The sequence below is a fragment of the Adiantum capillus-veneris genome, chromosome 25 (genome assembly GCF_014529385.1).
Source record: "Adiantum capillus-veneris isolate H3 chromosome 25, ASM1452938v2, whole genome shotgun sequence".
In the NCBI taxonomy this organism is placed as follows: Eukaryota; Viridiplantae; Streptophyta; class Polypodiopsida; order Polypodiales; family Pteridaceae; genus Adiantum; species Adiantum capillus-veneris.
The window spans coordinates 19,583,272-19,605,872 of record NC_140955.1 but is presented as its reverse complement, the minus strand read 5'-3'; the positions used below and the strand labels follow the sequence as shown (position 1 = coordinate 19,605,872).

The following is a 22,601-nucleotide window of genomic DNA, read 5'->3' as shown; positions in this document are numbered from 1 at the left end:
TCATTTTCTAAACAAGCATACTTCATTCTATGAAAAAAAAATTCTCACAACACATCAAGTTGCACTTCTCTTTCTTAAAGCTGTCTTTCCTCATCATTGTTTGTCAAAATTCATAATATCTGATAGAAATTCCAAATTTTATAGTGCTTTTTACACTACAATATTTGAAAATCTTGGTACTACTCTTGATTTTCTTTTGCATTCAATTGTGAGTCTAATGGTCAAACAAAAGTCACTAATTGCACCATCATTGATTTATTGAAAGCTTATAAGAAATGGGATGATTACATGCATATTTTATAGTTTAGTTACAACAATATCACTCACTTTGCTATAGGTAGATCTAAGATTGTGTATGGTCACTCTCTTCCTACTCTTGCTTCACATCTTTCTAACATTGTTCATGTTACGGTGGATACTTTTACTATAAATTTTTATGACATTTATTAAAGTGTTCATTCTACTATTAAGCATTCACAAGAAATTTACACTAAGCATGTTAATAAACATCACAAAGCACATGAGTTTAAAGAAGGTGATTATATTATGCTTTGAATTGAATCGAGAATTATAGTGTTGATACAAATATTTTTGTAAAGATTGCTCATTGTTTTTATGGTCCATTGAAGATTTTTTTGTAATAAGTGATGTTTCATTTCGTTTAGAATTACCTTAACATTGCTATATTCACAATGAATTTAACACTAGTCTCTTACGACTCTTTCAAGGACCACTACCTACACATCACATTTATGGGGATCCACCTTCATCAAGAAGGGAAACTCATCCCTCGTCAAATAGTTGATCACACGACCACCACCACATGCACTTGCACGATTTCCAACCAATATCTTTGAGTTTTAAAGGCCATCCTAGAGAAGATGTTAAATGGATGCCTGAAATGTTTTTCCAAAACTTTTCAGATCTTCTTCACTTTTGCCATCACTCAAGGTCCAGTTCATTCTCTATTGAGCAATTGAGGACAGTTGCTATCCGTGGTGGGGGGGATGTTATGAGATTGGGAACCCTCCTTTTGTTAGCATTACAATTGGGATAGCTGACGTGTAATGGTTAATAACGGTGATGTCTTTCATTTTTAGCTAATAGGGAGATTGATGTTGTGTAGATTGGATCGACATCGAATGCCAATAAGAATCTTGCTTATTCCCTCCTCTCGCACATCATTACTTTTTCCATGCATTGACTGAGTATGCATCAGATAGGGCCACATTACAAGGCCGCGCATTAGCACAATTTTTAACCCATGCACTGCACATACCCTGAGGCGATATCTTGTCGTCTGGGAGGACTCCGACTAGGAGGGGGGGAGGCATTCTCAATGTGGACCCAATGAAGGTAAAAAGAGAAAAAAATGGCATGTTTTTCGACTATTTTGAAGGGTTTTCGTTTGATTGCAAAATTTTCTGGACTAACCTAAGTACATATGCCCTATACAACACGAATCTACAAGTATATGGGGCCAAACGCCAAATTAGGCCTCTAGGTGTGTGTATATATGTAAAAATAGCCATTTTTCGGACAAAATATTGGTAAAACGGAGACATCCGCCCATAAAAATTGCATGGGATTTGAGGAGAAGGCACCAAATAATTTCTCAGCCATTTATATTTGCATAGTGTTTTAGTTATCGTTACCAATAAGCCAATATGGTTTCATTGTATATATCTAGTGAGAAATAACCCTATAAAGGGTCATGCAATAAGTGATAGCTACCATTCATGGACAAACGTTTAAGGAGGGGCTTCAAATACTTGGTACCTAAAATAGGTTTCATAATAAAAATTAAATACTGGACTCCACCAGAGGTGTTGTTGAGTTTCGGGGCTACAATTTTAGGCCATTCTTGTGCAAGGTTCTCCTCTCTCAACACTTATGCTAAGCTTTGTGTGCAAAAATTATGTCTACATATCCCTCTCTTACATGCTTTTACTATGGTCTATTCTATGTGTGTGTGTGTGTGTGTGGTGTCCTTGTCTAATTGTGTATACTTGGGTTTTGGGTGAGGTGGTGAGAGGTTGATGGTTGTGTGTGTGAAGAAAATTGAATAGCTTAAGTACCCATTCTCCCAAACTTCCAACAGCGGTATCACAGCTTCTGGTTTGAGGTAATCAACGATTTGATTCCAATTTCTAAGGAGGAATTTCAAATCGACAGCATCAGATTGTCAAATCAAAGTCTAATTGGAAATTAACCAACAAATAAATCCAAAAATTGTGTTTATTGACCATTACAATCAGTATGACAAGCATCTAATTCCTAGCAACTGCAAAAAACTTTTGGATTGTGAAGTCAGATGTGTGAGGACATGAGAGAGAGAAGATTATGAATAGACTTAACTTTTGAGATAAAGTATTTTGAACAAGCTTGGTAAGAGCAAATCTTGGTTTGGTAGAGAAAAGAAGAGGGGACAAGTTAAAAGACAGATTTTGAGAGCTCTATAAGATTTCTTAGAAGAGAACTTGAATTTCATTACCTTGGGAACGAAGCTGGCGGACAATCAATCACCCTCCTGGAAGAAGCTTGGGTTGCATCAAGATTTTTGAATTTGAAATCGAACTTGCAACTTTTTGCACCCGAAGCGAGGATGATTTTACCATTAGATACAAATGCCCAACAAACTACACCAACTGGACAAGAGCTTACCGTGGGAATCAATCCTTGCATGCAAGGTTACTTCGCATGTGACCACCACCAAAACTGTGCAAAATTGGTAGCAATAAGGGCACCCTAGCTTTTGGAACACCTTGTCCTTCTTGCACACTGGCTGAGACAGCCTCTACTGGCTGCCATCACTTCCTCCTTCCCCCATCCTCTTGCTCTTTGCGGCCTTGCTTTTGCTGCACTTCTCTTTTTAAACACACATTCACACTAGCTTTTTAACAGACTGTGCTTATGAACCCCTTGGTCGGCAGCCCATTGCATGCCCAAAAAGTGGATTAATTTTATTTGCAAGTTAATCAATTCGTGTTTTCTGGCTAAAGGTGATGTTTTTTCGACTTTATATAAGCATGGATTTCTCTCATATGTACGCTCTCTAAGGTGGCGTTGAGGTAGGTGAAATAAGTACCAAGGGAGGGAGAGAGAAGAAGGATTAGACGAAGAGAGAAAAACATACTTGTGAGATAGACATACGATAGGGGTGTGAGAGTATCGACAACGAGAGAGAGAGAGAGAGAGAGAGAGAGAGAGAGAGAGAGAGAGAGAGAGAGAGAGAGAGAGAGAGGTTCGAGCCTGAGAGGGTGTGTGAGGGATATATAGAGAGAGAAAATGCCAAAGTGAAAGCGACAACCGAGAGAGAAAATCATTTGCACAATAGTCGAATTGTCATTTGTGCAATGATAGGGGCATAATATTCATAGCGCACAAATCAAGCATATATTCTTGCACATTCCACTAAAGCAGTTATTGGTGGTCACTCATGGCACTAGTAGATGCTTTTCAAGGTTTGAGACTACTCGTGACACTAGAATATGCTTTTTGAGAAGTGGGACCCCTCATGGCACTAACACATGCCTGTGAGACCTTGCACCACTCATCCATCACTATCAGATGCTTTTTGAGACCATGCTGCTTCAGCCTATATAAATGATATAGAGGCAAGCAGCATATGCAACACAAGTGACTCGGAGGTGCCAATCAAGAGAGATTTTTTGATTTTCCCTGTACTTCTTACAATGCATGTAGGATATGCAACTACTGGTAATGAGGTTGTTTGTAAAATCCATGATGAGCTTCACAAACTCCCCCCTAATGCACCCCTTGAAGAAAAGAAGATGTTCACGCAGAGGGAGCATGACACAAACAAGGCCATCTGGATGTTCAACCACCTTAACCGCGCTCGCAACACCTGAGACAAGGAACTCAATGAAGGCTATGAGACAATGAAAAGTGCTCTAGCCAAGTGGGAGACATGGGGCTACATTGACAGTACTCGAAGGGCCACTTTGCAGGAGGAGATTGACCATTTGCTTGTCTGCAAACACACAATCAACCTGGTGGACATCTCTAGCTCTAATGTGGCGGAAGATTGAGGTGGATTTAAATAACGATGCACTAATGAACATATTTACACAATTATGCACTAGCACACAATAAATTGTACTAGTTTGATGCAAGTTGTACTGTGTGTGTGTGTGTGTGTGTCTGCAAGTTTGATGCCCTACCTAATATTGTAAACAACTTATTTTAACTATATGATGGTGTTCTTTGAATTGTAATGATTGATATGACTAATGTTGAGTATGCTATATATAGACTTTTGCAGATAAAATAGTAATTAAAAATACTTTACTGAGTTGAAGAACTACTTACGTACATAAACACACATATAAATAAATATATAAATTGTACTAGTTTGATGCAAGTTGTACTGTGTGTGTGTGTGTGTGTCTGCAAGTTTGATGCCCTACCTAATATTGTAAACAACTTATTTTAACTATATGATGGTGTTCTTTGAATTGTAATGATTGATATGACTAATGTTGAGTATGCTATATATAGACTTTTGCAGATAAAATAGTAATTAAAAATACTTTACTGAGTTGAAGAACTACTTACGTACATAAACACACATATAAATAAATATATATATTATACTTAAAAATACTTTATTGAGTTGAAGAACTGCATACGTACATAAACACACACATATAAATAAATAAATAAATAAATAAATAAATATATTCTTAGACCGACAATGTAAAGAAATATTGACAAGCTTTGTATACATGAAACCATGATTACATTTCCAAACATGATCAAAAAGCATGATTATATTGACAAGCAATCAAAATTTCGGCAGCATAATGGCGTGAAAATGCAAACAAAAAATTTTCCCATTCCATACTTGCTTTCGTGAAAGCTTGCCTAACTTTCGTTAAGCTTTGTATACATGAAACCATGATTACATTTCCAAACATGATAAAAAAAGCATGATTATATTGACAAACAATCAAAATTTTGACAGCATAACGACGTGAAAATGCAAACAAAAAATTCCCCATTCCATACTTGCTTCCGTGAAAGCTTGCCTAACTTTCGTTAAGCTTTGAATACATGAAACCATGATTACGTTTCCAAACATGATAAAAAAGCATGATTATATTGACAAGCTATCAAAATTTTGACAGCATAACGGCATGAAAATTCAAACAAAAAAATTCCCCATTCCATACTTGCTTCCGTGCAGCAACCCAATGCTCACGGGAAGAAGAAATTACATACGCAAAAAAACATGTGTTGGTATATTACTTTCGTAAATCGAAAGCTCTCAACTAACTTCTATCTAGCTAAATAAATATGAAATCATGACTGCATTAATAAGAATGGTCAACACCAACAGCATGTCTTCAATCATACCAAAAAAGTGGCACCCAAACACGTCGTCCCATACAAATCATAAACTAGAAAACACCATAGATAATACCAATGTTGATGTCAATCAAGGGTAGTGTGATCCGGGCTCATATTGTTGCCAGTTGGTCTCCTCATTGCTATCTGCATCAACTACTGGAATAGCACTTACACATGGAGCCTTGAAGCGTGAAAGATGTTGCTGAAAGACCTGCGAATCACTATCTATGCAGAGGCATTGTCTAGACAACTCAATGCAAACATGGCCCAAGCCACCACATCCAGAAAAGATATCAACAATGTAGGTGCGTTCCGCTGTAAATGTCCGCACGAGCCAGTTAAAAAAAGAAAAGAAACATGCGTATTTTTACTTTATGTAACATATTCTAACAAGACATAGTAGGAAGCATATCTTCTTACCAAAAGAAGTCAAGGCTACGGTTGGCGGCGGCACCTCTAAGAGCAGGTCCTCCAATGTACTCTCCATCAACACGCTCCACCAGTATTCCGGACTTGGCATCGAAAGATTTGTTATCCATGCTCTCTCCATCTCGTCGATCATAGATAGGACGTTGACCCTTATGATAAAACAATCCTAGCAATAGTGTTTCCACCTACAAATTACAATTAGAATGTGATCTAATTGAAGAAAACTATGAGCTTGCTTTTTCAATCACCAAGTAACTTTACTTACTCTCTCAATCTCAATGGTCTTTCGCACATAACCATCAGGGATCAAAATAAGGATGGTGTGCATCATTTTGAATCTTATCTCAATGGCATGGCTAGACATAATCCCAAAGTGATTAGTGGAGCTTAAGGTGATGTACCACCCATTGTCTGCCACATACTTAGAAGCTATTATGGCCATTTTCTTACTTAATTTTTGAGAGAATTGATTCCATGGAGGGACCTGCATATTACGCATTGTTAATTTATTTAAAGTTCCAAAACTATCATAAAGTGCCCATTGAGGTAAGTTGAAGAATGCACACCTCGTTCTCCAAAAATTTCTCAACTTTAAAATTTGTTGAAAAATCCGCAAACAAAAGAGAGGCCACTTCATTGCTCTTTTCCCCATCAACATTGGCTGAATGTAGAAAATCCAAGATCCTGCATACGATCAAACACATGTATTTCAAACATTCACACCACACACCACACATAGTCAATCTTTATTCTCACATGTATTTACCATTTTTCATCATCGAGAGAAATTTTATAAACATCTAGCATGTTGCCAATACTAGTCACATCATAATCTATGGAAGGCATTGCATAATCTAAAAATAAAATAAACTTGTTGAGTAGACAGAAAGTGACAGCTAGATATCTTTACAAGCAAGTTTACATGTGGAACCTTGAGCACCTTTTTTGTTCTTTTTGGGTGACTTCTTGGGCTTCTTGGATTTAACAAACTCCAATCGTCTCTTTATAGAGGAGACTGTACTAGTGTTTACTCTTTTTCAAGAGGTGGCTTTCTTGGAAGCTGAGCCAATCTCCTCAATACCCTCTTCATTTCTTTCAAGAACGTGCTCTAAAGAAAATAAAAATATATTACTCTCACCACAAACATACTCTAAATAGTATGAGCACTTTAACAATTTTGTACTTTTTATAAATGCCAAAAAATAACCTTTATATAAGTTCCCTTCGTCACGTGGTAGGGTGCCTCGAGTGTAATCTAAGCACCAAGGGCAATACTCAATTTTCCAAGCAAGCAAACCATAATCTCTCATCCATAGTGGATGCATACACTCCTCACAAGAGAGGTCCCTTCAACTTTCAACAACAATTGACAACTTCTCCAACAAAGTTTGAGCATAAAGCTAAATTAGCCATCTATATGATATGCATGTAACTTTCTTTGAGCTCCTTTACCGAGTGAATTATTTATTATACAAACTTTAAGTGAAAAATAGAATATCAACCATAAAAATATCAATTGTATTACCTGAATAATACTCTCCTCAAAGATTCCATGAGCTCTAGAATTTTTTCATCCGACTCTTTTGTGTTGAGCTTACTCCAAAGCTCCACAAAAGCTTTATCAATGTGCTCCCTCAACTGGTGATGAAACCATGCTTCAAAGCCCTCCGACATTTCATCAATCATTTTCCCTTTGATCCTTATATATTGCTTCAAGATACTTCCCCGATACCATTCTTTACGCAAGTACATTCTAAATTTCATTGCACTAAAATAACGCTCAGAAGTAACATCATCTACACGGCAACGCATCAAAGAGTGCAATATTTTCTTTTTCCTATAGAGAAAACAATAAAAAAACCATAAATGCATTGATTCATTCGATGATTTCATGTGCATTTTTGAGCCAAGGATTATTACCTCTTCGGTGATATTTTAGAAGTTGCCAAAGAGTGGAACTTGCCTCTTGTAAGGCCCACCTGATCCTTGTCTCTTATCCAATTGAAGTTAAATAACAAAGAGAAGAACCATTGGCCATTAGTGGGGTTGGCAATGGCCAACATCTATGTTGCATTTGCACAAAATAAAATAAAATCAAAATTTCAATCCAATAAATCCAATCCAAATGACATGTCAACTTACAATTTTGTAGAAATTCAAACATGAGTGGTGAGAAGAGAAAGTGTTTACCTTATAAGCTCTTTCTTTGAATATTTTTTCTACTCTTCCTTGAGCAATCGTTTCCTTTTCTGGCACTGAAATCGATGGATCATTGATCTCTTGCATCTTTTTAATAAGAGACATGTCAAAGTCTTCCTTTTGTAGAGCAAGTAGGAAAAAAAGTAAGATTTTACAAAATTATGCCTAACTTTAGAAATCACTAGTAAAAAGTCTACTTTAAGGTAAAAACGTACCTTTCATATGAACATTGCCAATAAAAGAGGAGGAGAGTTGTACCAACTCCCTTTAGATGCCTTCTTCTCGCAAGCAAGCTCTACCTCTATCCATCGAATCCAATCTTGGGGAAAGTCTTTTATTAAAGAATCTTTGCTTTCCACGGCTAGTTTTTGGAACAAGAAGATCTCCTGACCAACATTTGTGCTCACAATGGTTCTACCAATCCTAAACCACAATATCTTAAATTAAATGGCAAGAGAATGACATCAATAAAGAAATAGCAATGTATTTAAAAACAACAAATGAGCCTACTCATTTTCAGAGCGTAGAGATAGCATAAGCTCCCCCTCTGCACTTCTATCGACATAGACAAATTGACACTTGACAAAACAATGTCTCCACCTTATCATTGAAAATTCTACAACAACAAAAGGGCAAATTAGAAAGCATAGAGTAATATAAAACAACCTTATATTAAACAAAAAACAAATCACTTACGTGTTTTTATCAAGCGCATCCAAGTTTTCAAGCGGTGATTGCCATCCCAAACAATAAATTTTTTTCCCCTTAAGTCTTCCCACTCCCCCATTCTTCTTTGTATAATTCGAAAACATAATGTTGATCATGGCCAGGCTGACATAGAAAATGGAGCTCCAAGCACACTGTATCCAGACATCTCAAACCTTTTCACCAAGCCCTCAGTGCCTGGACCCACCGCTCTAATGGATTTGTTTTCCATCAATCTGCAGAGAGGAATGCGAGGAGGTTCCCTACCTCTCTTTACAATAAAACCCTCTACAATCTCCTCCAATATGCGACCATGAACATCCTTTCCAAACACTATAGGATGATCGGCAAGTTTAGCAAAAATTATCGTTGCTTCATACACGCTTTAGGCAACCACTCCACCTTGTATAGCATGAATATCTATGAGCTCCTCTTCTTCATGCACATCACCCAATATATCTTCCTTCTGATGGACATTGGAAGAAGCAATGGAAGATCATGCATTGGCCGTATTTCCAGTAGTGCCAGACCTTAATGTGTATCCTACTCCTAACAGCAAAAAACAATAAGGCCACAACTAGTTTAGTATGTATAGACAAAAAAAAGACCACAAATAGCTTAATATAGTTGAACTTACTTTGAGAGATACCTGTCCTGCCACGTTGAGATGGTATATGAACCATAATCTATCAACCATAATAAACAACAAAAATATTCTTAGCAATGACAATACAAATAGAAACTTCAAAATTTTGACAGCATAACGACGTAAAATGCAAATAAAAAAAATTCCCATGTCAAACTTGCTTCCATATAGCACCACAATGCTCACGCGAAGAAACAAATACAAATCCACTTCAATATGTGTCAATATAAATCCACTTCAACATTTGTTTAGCTCTGCTCTACAACAACGAGTTTACTACAACAAGTTTACTACAACGAGTTTATTTGTGCTTGGTTGTGTAGTATGAAAATGCATCATTGTAAGTGTGTGAATGCAAGTGTGTGTATGTTTGTGTGTGTGTATGCATGATTGTTACTGTATGTGTGTGTGTATGCATGATTGTTACTGAGTGTGTGTGTGTGTATGCAAGTGTAATGTGTGTGTGTATGCATGATTGTTACTATGTGTGGGTGTGTGTGCAAGTGTAATGTGTGTGTGTGTGTGTATGCATGATTGTCACTATGTGTGTGTGTGCAAGTATAATGTGTGTGTGTTACTGTGTGGTTGTGTGTGTGAATGCAAGTGTGTGGGTGTGTGGGTGTGTATGCATGTATGTTCGCCCGGAGGAGCTCCATTAAGAGATTCATTGGGGTTCCATTGGAGCTCCTTCATGCCCTGAAAGGCATGGTGAAAAGGCAGCGCGCATGCTGCCTTCTCACCATGCCTTTCAAGGCATGGGGGAGCTCCAATGGAGCCCCAATGGAGCTCCTAATGGAGCTCCTCCATGCCTTGAAAGGCATGGTGAGAGGGCAGCGTGCGCTACCTTCTCACCATGCCTTTCAAGGCATGGGGGAGCTCCAATGGAGCCCCAATTGAGCTCCTAATGGAGCTCCTCCGGCGGATCGGACATGAGCGCGCTACAACACACACATACATTCTCTCTCTCTCTCTCTCTCTCTCTCTCTCTCTCACACACACACACACACACACACACACCTTTGTGAGTAGAAAACGTGCACACACACACACACAAGATGGATGCGTGAGTACCTCTTCTTCTTCTACTCCTTCTTCTTCACAACAAAACAACCTCCTTCACTTTCATTCTCACTTCACTTCACTTTCATTTCAATTTCATTTCAATTTAAATGTGAGATATTTATAAAATATATACATTAAACCAACACATAAATAATTCTATACCAAGCTACTAATTGAAATAATAGAATTAATATATAGTAAAAATGCTACGTTATATATGTAACTTAAACACACACAGTCATGTGTGTGTGTGTGTGTGTATATATATATATATATATATATATATATATATATATATATATATATATATATATATATATATATATATATATATATATATATATGTACACACACACACACACGCGCGCGCACGCGCACACACACACACACAGATCACACACACAAGATGGATACATATATATAACTTAAATAGAAAAAATGCTACATTTTTTACCTCTGTGTGTGTGTGTGTGTGTGTGTGTGTGTGTGTGTGTGTGTATTAGCACACTCAAATCACACTAATTTTGAGTCAAATTTGACGTTACTTTTTCCTAGTTTTGAGATACTAATGATTAAATTGATTGCGAATGGTTAAAATGTCAAAATTGTACACACACACACACACACACACACACACACAAGATGGAGGCACTATTAGATTGCATTAAATGCAGTCATTGAACCACCATTTATAAATTAAATGGCCCGCTAAATTTGATGACAAATTCCACTAGCAAGCACAAAATTATAGAATGTACATATTTAAAAATTATAATTTACCAGTTTGAATGCACATGCATTCACAACCGTCATATATTAAATGACGTACTAGCCAGTTTAAATGCAATTCTTCAATTATGATTTTATTATTCTTTGAGCCGTCTGTGTTAATGCACAATATATTATGCAACTGTCTTATACACAAAATCCATGGGTCTTTTCGTCTACCTACCAATCTTTCACTTTCATTAACCTTCACCACCTTGACTTAACCCACCACAGTTTTCTCGCATCTCCACCCTGTAATCTTTTGCTTGAGATAATATGTCCAACATGAAAGTGACAATAACTTGGAAGGTTGGTGGTCAGATAGTCAACCACGACATTCAGTTGAGGGGAAACTCATTGTTCCTGAGTGCTTACTATTTGCAGAGCTTGCTGCCTCCATCTTGCCATTTTCAATCACTATCTGCTCTTTTTTAAAGTGATTGTGGCCTAACAAAAGTCTTATTGCAACCACAGTGGGATGTTGAAGGTCATCAGCATTTCTTAATATATGGATCTTTGTCGAGCTTGTTTGAGTTGCTTCATTCAGACACATTTATATAGGTATCTGACAGTGAGAAAGAAAATGATAAAGAGATATCCAAAAAGGTTTTAAGCATTGTGCATCTTGAAAGTAGCGGTCATGATATAGGACATCGCAAAACTTAGTCAATTGTCATTTGGATTCAACAAAATCCAAGGGCAAAAAAGTTAAAGGATCTATTAACATTATGTGGAGCTCCTTTGCAAGTTGCTAAACTTCCGCAACATTATGATGGAAATTGGTGCTTTGAGTTGCCTGCAACTCAGGATAAAACAAAACAAATGTCAGGGATGGAACAACACTTTGATGGTCACTTGTGGACTCGCCCATCTGTTACAACCATGTCGATAACATGCACAGTTCGTCTAAGCCATTGTTTGGGATGCATGCAATGCAATTATTCAACATGTCCTCATTATATTAAAGAAAAAGAATTTAATATAAGAGATTTTCATGTATATTTGGACAGACAGGTCAAGAAGGACTATCTTGCAATGGAAGAGAAAACAACAATAACTTGTCATTATTGTCAGAAGGTTGTTACTTGTGTTGCTACTTGTCCCTGCAAAATCTATTATGTTTTGCCTAGAGATGGTACAATGTTGCGACTGGCAATACATGTTGGTAAACATTGTCATAATGTTAAGGCAGAAACCTCCAGGGCTGCTATTTCAAGAGTGCAGAAACTGGTAGACATAGTAATAAAAATTGAAAAGGGTGGCCCAAGAAAAATTCAAATGTTGGTGGCGCAACAACTTGTGCTTAACTCTTTGATTGGTGAGGAAGCTGAAGTTACATCCGATGGACAATTCAATGATTTTTTGGAAGAAATGATGCCACTTGTTCAAACCAAAGGGTATGAGAAACTCAGTTTTGTTCCTTGAATTTGTTAATTTCTTAACTATTATTGGTTTAACTTTCTTGGGATGCATCATGTAGGTTTTCTTCAATTGTTTCAAAGGAGAGGAAGAGTCAAGGTGTTGTTATTGAGGATGGATATGATACTATTTTATTGCTTCAAAAAAAGTTCATGTTTTCTTTTTTCCATGGGAGTAGATTTCTTGGACATGGCAAAGAGGATGACAAGTGCTTCCTACAATTCACTGCCACCTTCTCTTGGCAGTCAATCCATTGACTTTGGATGCATCTTGTATTGCATGACAGGAAACTCACCCTGCATATAGAACCTAAATTGAAGAGGTTTTGAGTGCCCCACAAGAGCTTCCTTTGAATCACACAAGTGGTCCTCAATATAGCTTATAAAATCTGGCACATGCGTTAAAAGAAATGGAGTAGGCTTTGTGCTCTCACATGATTGGAAATGTTCCATGAGATGTGGAAATGTAAAAGTCATGCTTGTCCTTAGCTTCTACATCTCACTTACTAAAAATTGCATCAATGTCTTTGTGTGTATGACCCACCATTAAAAAACCCAACTGGATCATCTTGAATGTCCCTTGTGCAACTAGCAATGACAAAAATGCAAATAGATAGCTATTTTTGTTTTCTTACCCACAATTATCCAATTGCAATAGTAAGTTATCAGGAAACTTTTTTAAGCCATAGACATCACCACGCCCTACATCTTCATTTTTACATATTGATACTTGTGTGATCCCTTTATGATGATCTAGTGCTTTCTTGGAATTTAGAGATTGAAGCACTATAGAAGTCGACCTTGGCATTCCATCTAGCTCAAGGTCACCCTTTTCATGACTATCCAATCTCTCTAGATTTCTTAAGCATAGAGATAGAGAGCCAATTGTGAAGTTTGGGTCATGTGGCCACAAATCAACTGCAAAGTGACCATATCTTCCTTGCCCATGTCCATGCGTAATCATGCCAGTCAAAGAGACTGGAAGCTAAGGAGGCCTATCTGTTTGCTTTGAGTTTCACCTAGCCTTGGAATTGCAGCCTTTGCTTGGTCCATCATGTCATGTATGATGCACAAGTTTGTTTGTGGTTCCAACTGAGATGCCAAGTGCCAACCATAGTAAAAATTTCTATAGCTTTGTTGTTGTAGCATGTGAACTCGAAGCTTCCTTAAAAGTGCATTACTCTCTTGTAGACACTTTGTTGATGCCATTTTGTCCTTTATTTCTGAGCAAATAGCACATTTGGAGAACACGCTTGTTGTTGCAAGACTAACATGATTGAACTCTGTGTTCCATATCCGATTAATGAAGATATTGACACTTTCTTACTTCCAACTTGTTCCAAGGTCTTATTCACTTCTATCCATATGTCTATTTGTTTGTAGATGTCAGGGATGACTAATTGCGTTTCACATGTTCCATCATGCATTGTGCGGCTTTTATGTGGCATTTTCTCTGCATTCTTCTCAACAAAGTCTCTAAGAATTGCTCTTCCCATCTCTGTGTGATCTCAACCCGCTCTTATTGTCCCTTTGTTTCCATGCGTTGCCCTCCTCACACCTTGCTCAAATTGAGCTCTGTACCTATAAAAAGATGTTCTTGGTATACCATGCATCTCCTACCATGCTTTTCCACATACAACCTTCACAATCAAGTGTGTCATACACATAATTTGTACGTTCCTCCTATTGCAAACACCAAAAATATTTTCGCAAGTTGAGCAAATCTTCTCTACTTGATATTTGGCCACATTTATCTAGACAACATTTATCCTGGCCTTTGAAGCTTTAACACTAGAATGGTAACAGGACACTTTTATGTCCTTGGACACTTTTGTGTCCTGTTAAGTGACCATTTTGCTTCAATTATTTGAAGAGTATGAAAATGAATTTCTAGGTGCTATATATCCACAAAGTTGCATTATGAGCTGAAAAAAACTTATCATTTTTTTTTGAGTATCGATCTCACCATTAACCTTACACTTGCAGAACATTTTTGAACCTAAACTGTGTGAAAAAACGGGTCCTGTTTTTGGCTTTTTTTTCAATTTTTGGCAACTGTACCAGTCTAAACTTCATGTTTGTGAGGTTTAGATGGCTAGAGGTTAGGCCTTCATAGTTCTCAACATGTTTTGATGCTTGTAGGGAGAGCTAAGTGTTAAAATTGAAAGTTATGACCAATTTACAAGAATTGCATAATCCTGTTTTTTGGCCAAAATTAGCACTTTTATGAATTTTTTGGTGGCTTTCTTGATATTCAAATTCAATTTTGATTGTGTAAGTGTAATGTATAACATAAAGCTAATCTTCCTTGAGTTTTGGGGGACCTAATATGCTATATAGCATAGTATGATGATGGTTGAGTTTTTTGATTGGTTGCTGAAGAATACGATACATTTTAGAGTAGCAAGTATAACTTTCTCAATATTGCTAGTTTCTTAGGCCAATTGTGTGTATTTTGTAGGTAGTAACCATATCTAATCATAGACTACAAACTTGGCTAGATATTGAGTACTTTCTATGGGTTTCTAGAGGTCATAATGCTAAACCCAGTTTTTTCATGTTTGCTGTATGTAGCACTTTATCATTGCCCCCAAGGTTCCAATTGTAAGAGATCCATTATCCTTTTGACATGCTCCATGGCTCCTTTTGAATCCAGAGGCCCAAAGGGAACTAAGAAAACATGTATATAGTATCTGTATTGAGCGTGACTATAGAAACTTTGATGATAGGTCCGCATAATGGCAAAAATGCAACTTTTTTGTACCTATTTTTTTTGCCCAAAAAAACATTAGTGAGGTAAAAGCAACCATATGTTTTGGTCACCAACCCATTGAAGTTAACGGGGCATTTTATCTCATGTCCTACAAAAATCTCCACTCTTATTTATATGCAATCAACCGTAAGCAATTGCTGTTTTGGGTAAAATGCACTGGTCCATCAACTTTGGAGGCTTGTAGTGACCAAGGGATGAGAAAAATTACAAGTTTCTCATTTTTTCCATATGTAGTAGTTATTGAACTATAAGCTCATGAAAGGATTTTTGAAAATGAGTGGATCTACTATGGTTTTGGAATTTTTTCCCAAAACCCTGAAAGGACACTTTTATGTCCTGTTAGGTTACCATTCTAGTGTTAAGAGCAAGAATCCTAGGCTTTCTATTAGCCATACAATAAGTTTGCTTGTGTACAAAAAGTGACCTTGTCCCTGCAACAAAATTTGCAGCCGCATAATCCACATTGTCCATCTCCTTGCATGTGTCTTCATCCACAAGTTCTTTGCCCAATGGTTTAACAAGCAATGGTGATCCTTCTTGGAAGGTAACCCTCTTAATAGGCCATCATACTAAAGTAATGCTGTCACTTGAACTCGTCCTTGTTCCTTCATTGTAAGCCTCTGACCAAAGCAAGACAACACACTCTTTCCAACTCTCTCGCAATTGATCTCCGTAGTCAACTTCCTCCATATGTTCTCCTTCAAGGGCCACATCCACTTCATCATGTGGCATACTAACCATGCCACATTTCCCTGTAAGCTTGACATTTTGTCTCTCCCATTTTGCAAACCCACCAACCATCGATGCATGAATTGCTGGAAAGGGCAAGCAAGAAAAAGAGTCATGGCAATGATCAATAGACACTGACAAGTTACCATCTCCAAGTAATTCACCATGGCACAAACCCGGGGGATCCATTCTATGTACAAAATGGGACGCCATTTGCAAGCGAACAACTTTGATAAAACCCCTATGTACGACTTATATTAGGGAATATGACCCCCCTTTCAATGCTTATACATCAATCAATGAAGAAAACTATCATACCCCTACCTTACATTAATAAATTTAGGTCTCACATTATCTAACTGAGTAAATCTAGTCAAAGAGTGTGTAGCATAGTGATTGGCAACGTACTAAGGAACCACTTTTGTTGATAACTAGATGTACCCTCAATGTGTCTTAGTTTGACTTTCAAAATATGTGCCGATCAGCCTGCACTCTAGCTCCTCGTCCAATTGTGACCCATCTAAATTACTCAAAAATATGGATATAAAGTTGTGTTAGTTTCTTCGTGTAAATTTGTATCTGTACAAGCTCTTTATAGCTTTCATCCCTCAACAAATGAACTATAATCACAAAACAAGCAATTGATACAAAGCAGTGTTAGTTCTTGCATGTATCTTTGTAGCTAGTGACTTACAAGTTCAAGGGCAGCCTCTTTTGGAAAGCCATGATTTTGAAACACAAAAACTTCCTCTCATTTTTCCCTTTTCTCACCCCCCCCCCCCCCCAAATAAATATGATACCCCCTCCGTTATTTTTAAGCTTGGGAGATAAATTATTGGGGCCCTGTCCCTAGCTTATATGCTTATGTAACTTGTAAAAAACCCCCCCTCCCCTACACTTACGTGGTGCAGTAAGTTTACCATGGTGAATCCCCCGGGGCCACAAAACACTAGGTTTGGTTGAAAATACACTCCCATTTGCAACCACCTTGTCTCCAATGAGGAGGTCTACAAGGTCTCCACTTTGAATGACTTTTGGAAAGATACCTAAAAAAACATTCAATGCAAGAGTAGTCTCAAGATTTGACCATGTAGCACAAACTTGAAGCTCATGTTGAGGATTATTAGAAATATTAAAGTAACATGTGAAAGATATGGGTTTGCAATCATAGAATGTACCACCCTCCACTTATATTACACGCTATCACTCATCTAATATGTACCCTCATAGTAGCCTCAAGATTTGACCACGTGGAAAAAAACTTCAGGTCCTGCCAAAGCGTATTAGACACGTTAAAGGGCCATGTCAAGGGTATGGGTTCCTAATCATTCAATGGAGTGGATCCCACTTTTATATACTTTATGTTTAGTCGGCTAATATCACTTCATGTATACCTTCAGAGTAGACTCACGAGTTGACCACGTGATAGAAACTTTAGGCCTAGTACACCAAGGGTTATTAGACACATTTAAGGAATGTCAAGTCTATGGTTTTGTAATTATTCAATCTACCAAACCCCACTTCTATTACATCCAATGTTTACTTGGCTAATATAACTTGGGGTGTACCATCATAGTGTGGCCTCAAGATTTGACCACATGGAAAAACCTTGAGGTCCATGCTAAGGATCATCATACACTTTCAAGGCCTATGTCAAGACTATGGGTTTGAAGCTATTCAATCTGTATGTTTACTCAGTTAAGATAACATCGGTTGTACTAGTAGCCTCAAGATTTGACCACGTGGAAAAAACTTGAGGTCCATGCCAAGGAGTATTAAAGAACAAACCTATATCCCTCTATGTACAGTAAGCACAAAGTAGATATATAAAATTTATATACACATAGGCATGTAAATAGGCAGTAAAATCTATTGAGATGGACCTTCACAGTAGCCTCAAGATTTGGCCGCATGGAAAAAACTTGAGGTCCATGCCAAAGCGTATTACACACGTTAAAGGGCCATGGAAAGTGTATGGGTTCCTAGTCATTCAATGGACCGGATCCCACTTTTATATACCTTATGTTTAGTCATCTAATATTACTTCAGGTATACCTTCAGAGTAGACTCAAGACTTGGCCACGTGACAGAAACTCTAGGCCTACGCCAAAAGTACACATTTAAGGAATGTCAAGGCTATGGGTTTGCAATTATTCAATCTACCAAACCCCACTTCTATTACACCCTATGTTTACTTGGCTAATATAACTTGGGGTGTACCATCATAGTGTGGCCTCGAGATTTGACCACGTGGCAAAAACTTGAGGTCCATGCTAAGGATCATCATATACATTCAAGGCCCATGTCAAGGCTATGGGTTTGAAGCTATTCAATCTGTATGATTAATTTAAGATAACTTGTGTTGTACCAATAGCCTCAAGATTTAACCACGTGGCAAAAACTTGAGGTCCATGCCAAGGAGTATTAGACCAAAACCTACATCCCTATATGTACAGTAAGTACCAAACAGATATATGACATTTATATACACATAGACATGTAAATAAATATAGATATATGGGCAAATATGCATTGACTAATGGAAGGATATTTTTGAAAGAAAGAAAGAAATAAATATGGAAGTGTATATGTATGCGGACGTACTCGCACATATGCATGCATACGCACACATATGTTCATGCATAGCATACTAGACTATACAATATTGATATTTATATAAATATATAGACATAAATAAATAAATACACACACACATATGCACAAACACATTCATTTCTACAACTATGCATATTTACATATGTATTTTAGATACACATATGTATAAATACGTACACACACATGCATAGCATGCATGACACACACACATATGTGTGTCCGTGCACATATGTATAAATATGTACACACATGCATAGCATATTGCATAACACACACACACACACATGTGTGTGTGTGTGTGTGTGTGTGTGTATGTATAATCATGTATATATGTATTCACATATATACATAATTATATGTGTGTGTGTGTGTGTGTGTGTGTGTGTGTGTTTGTATATATATATATCAAGGTGAAAACACACCTAATATACGGCCCTTTTAGATCTCTCTCTCTCTCTCTCTCTCTCTCTCTCTCTCTATATATATATATATATATATATATATATATATATATATATATATATATATATATATATATGTATGTATGTATGTTTCTAACCGGTCACCTTCCGCCCAACGCTGTCTCTTTAAATATCTACATCAACATGAACTACTGTGCACTTTTGTTTTCTTGCAAAAATTGTAGCGCAAAAAACTTCTTGTTTGTGCTGCACGCCAAAAGCCTCCCATTTTGTAGCAGGAAAACTGCTTGGGAACATCAAATCAATGCTTTTATTGCACTTGATGATTATTAGGTCAGTGAGAAAGATCCAATTTTTTGTCATGAGGAAGGTAGGAGAGCATCGTGCAGGCGACCTAGCCCTATGTTGAACGGTGGACTCAAGTTGCAACAACCCCGTATCTAGTAATAGGACAACCATTTTATAAAGAGGTGTGTGTATGTGTGTGTGTGTGATTAATGAGGTGTGAGGTGTGTGTATGTGTGTGTGTGTGTGTGTGTGAGAGAGAGATTAATGAGGACTAGATATTTCTTGGACTTTGAAATTAGGGGGGGTCATGGAGCATTTTGTTTTGAAATCAAATTTAAAATTCCCTCTCTCTCTCTCTATATAGGGGTTCTCTCTCTCTCTCTCTCTCTCTCTCTCTCTCTCTCTCTCTCTCTCTCTCTCTCTCTCTCTCTCTCTCTCTCTCTCTCTTCTTTCCAAGGCTCAAATCAAAATATGGCTGCTCCAAATTGTCATAGGAAGTCAGTGATGTGGAAAAATGTGTCTCAGCTTAATATCGTGTTGTTTTCAATTTCAAAAATGTCGATTGAGAGCAAGGGGAAAGTGAGGAATTCTGCCCATTTTCCTCGAACACTACAGGAAGTCTTGAAACCTTGAAGCCAACTAAATCTCTCTCTCTCTCTCTCTCTCAATCCCTCATTTTTGTCGACATGGTCAAAACATTAGTGAGGTTATCTCTCCTAGCTCTTCACTCTCCCTAAGTAATCTCTCTCTCTCTCTCTCTCTCTCTCTCTCTCTCTCTCTCTCCATCCCTCAGTTATGTCCACATGTTGAAAACTTTGGTGAGAATGTCTCTCCTAGTTTTCCCTAAGTGACTTGGTTTTCAAAGCCTCAATGACTAAATTTGGTGCTCTCTCACTCTCTCTCTCTCTCTCTCTCTCTCTCTCTCTCTCTCTCTCTCTCTCTTTTGTGCACATGGTCAAAACATGAGTAAGGATGTTCTCCTTACTCTCCCTAAATGAGTGATTCTACTCGTCTGTGTGTGTGTGAATGGTTTCATCATTCTCTCTCTCTCTCTCTCTCTCTCTCTCTCTCTCTCTCTCACACACACACACACACACACACACACACACACACACACACACACACACACACACACACACACACACACACACACACACACACACACACACACACACACACACATACGCACGCATGCACGCACACACATATTTCCCAAAGCTGTTTTCACATGGTCAAAAGTGCAATGAGGATGTTCCTCCTCACTCCACCTACACGAATAAGATCAATTCTCTCTCTCTCTCTCTCTCTCTCTCTCTCTCTCTCTCTCTCTCTTTTGTCCACATGGTCAAAACTTTAGTGCAGATACTTCTTGACACTCTCCCTAAGTATGTGAGCTTGGCCATCTCTCTCTCTCTCTCTCTCTCTCTCTCTCTCTCTCTCTCTCTCTCTCAAGTGTGTCCCTTAAGTTTATGTACTATTTCATACTACAAATTGGTTTGCAATACATCTTAATGGGTCTGTTATTAAAAAAGAGTCATAAGGTAGTGGCTCCAATTTGTTGTTAATCATAATCACATGGCAGCAAAAGCTAAAATAGCAACTATTGCCTATGAATTCACTTTTGTTTGTTTCACACCACTCAAAATAGAGAGTTTGCTAGGATTAAATGGCTTAAGTAATATTTGTGCAAGTGTTTTATCCATTTACTTAAAAAGCCACAAGTTGAAGAAGTGAAACTGAATGATCTTGTCAAAAGCGTTCAGATGAATTTCTAGCTATATTTTTCAAATATCAAAATTTGTAAGGTAGTGAAAAAAACTTAACCACATGCTCAAAGGAGAATGCAACGACAATTAGATATAAAAGTCATTTGTAGCTATTGCACTTCAAAAAGAAGATACACTCGCTCATAGGTTTTGAACATGTGACAGAACACACTCACATGGGTTTTGACCATGTGGAGAGAGTAGTTATAGTTCAAAAAGAGTGGTCAAAAAACAAAAGAGAATATTTAAAAATGTTTTTACTACTTGTTGAAAAGCTAAGCAAGTGCATTATTAAATGCTCAAACCTCAAAAGAGAAACTTTTACCCAATCAATACATCTACTCGTTCTGACAACATGGTCAAAAACTAAGTGGGAGCAAGTTTTGTCCACATGTTCAAAACCTAAGTGAGTGTGTTTTCAAGTGTTCAAAACCCAAATGAGCAAGTTTGCTTCACATTCTCAAAACCTACGTATTTGGTATTTAACCAAGGACTTTTTGACACAAATTTCATCTTCAAAGATGAAAGGAATTTATTTTTTAAATAGTGTGTTATACCTTCCTTTGTGTATGAGGTGTGAGTTGTCAATAATCAAGCGTGCTATAGACATCAGCAAGGTGCATTTGTATAAATCTACCTTGTTGAAGAATCCTTGGCTAGACATTCTTGACATAGTACAAAATGACTTATGGGCCATGATAGTAGATCTAACTATATGTACAACTTATCCTTGGGATATGAAAAAGACATCTACTTGAGCAAACTTAACATCTAAATACATATATGCCTTATTGCATCGAATTGTTAATGACCCAAAGTTTAAAATATAATTGTCAAGTATAGAAGAGAGTTATCATCCCTCAAACAATTGTTTAAATGTGCATTGTTGAGTGAAACTATTTGGTTGCAAGGAGAAATTGTAGATGGTACTTTTTTGTCAAGCATAAGCCTCCAAGAAAGATATGATTAGGGAATTTTGACTAAGCAATGTCTTTTTGGGGTTTGATAGATACACCACATGGTATCATGACAACTTCATCGGTATCTGAAACTACATCAAAGCTATGTGTTATCTTGGATCTTAATGGCCTACTGTTATGACGTTGTTTTGCAAAATCCCAAAAGTTCCAAAGTCTCCAAGTTGGTAAAAATTGGGTGGTTCTTCCGCCAGGGTGTATGGAGTTTCTTAATGCCTTGTTTGATAGATTTCATGTTGGAATTTGGTCAACAGCTTTACTCCACAACGTGTTGGCAATAATAAGGTATTTAGAGACTCATGCAATGAAGAATTTTCCTTTCTTCATGATATAGAATCAAGAAAATTGCCACAAGAATTCAAAGACCATCATATATCGACCTGATAAGATGGGGGTGGAAGCAATGTTTAAACCTCTTGAGTATATTTGG

The 22,601-nt window shown here is 37.4% G+C and overlaps 2 pseudogenes; both read right to left on the bottom strand.

Annotated features, from left to right (window-relative positions):
• Positions 1 to 5,968: 5,968 nt before the first annotated feature.
• LOC147424528 (uncharacterized) lies at positions 5,969 to 8,716 on the bottom strand (annotated as a pseudogene).
• Positions 8,717 to 15,937: 7,221 nt separating this feature from the next.
• LOC147424527 (uncharacterized) lies at positions 15,938 to 20,621 on the bottom strand (annotated as a pseudogene).
• Positions 20,622 to 22,601: the final 1,980 nt, after the last annotated feature.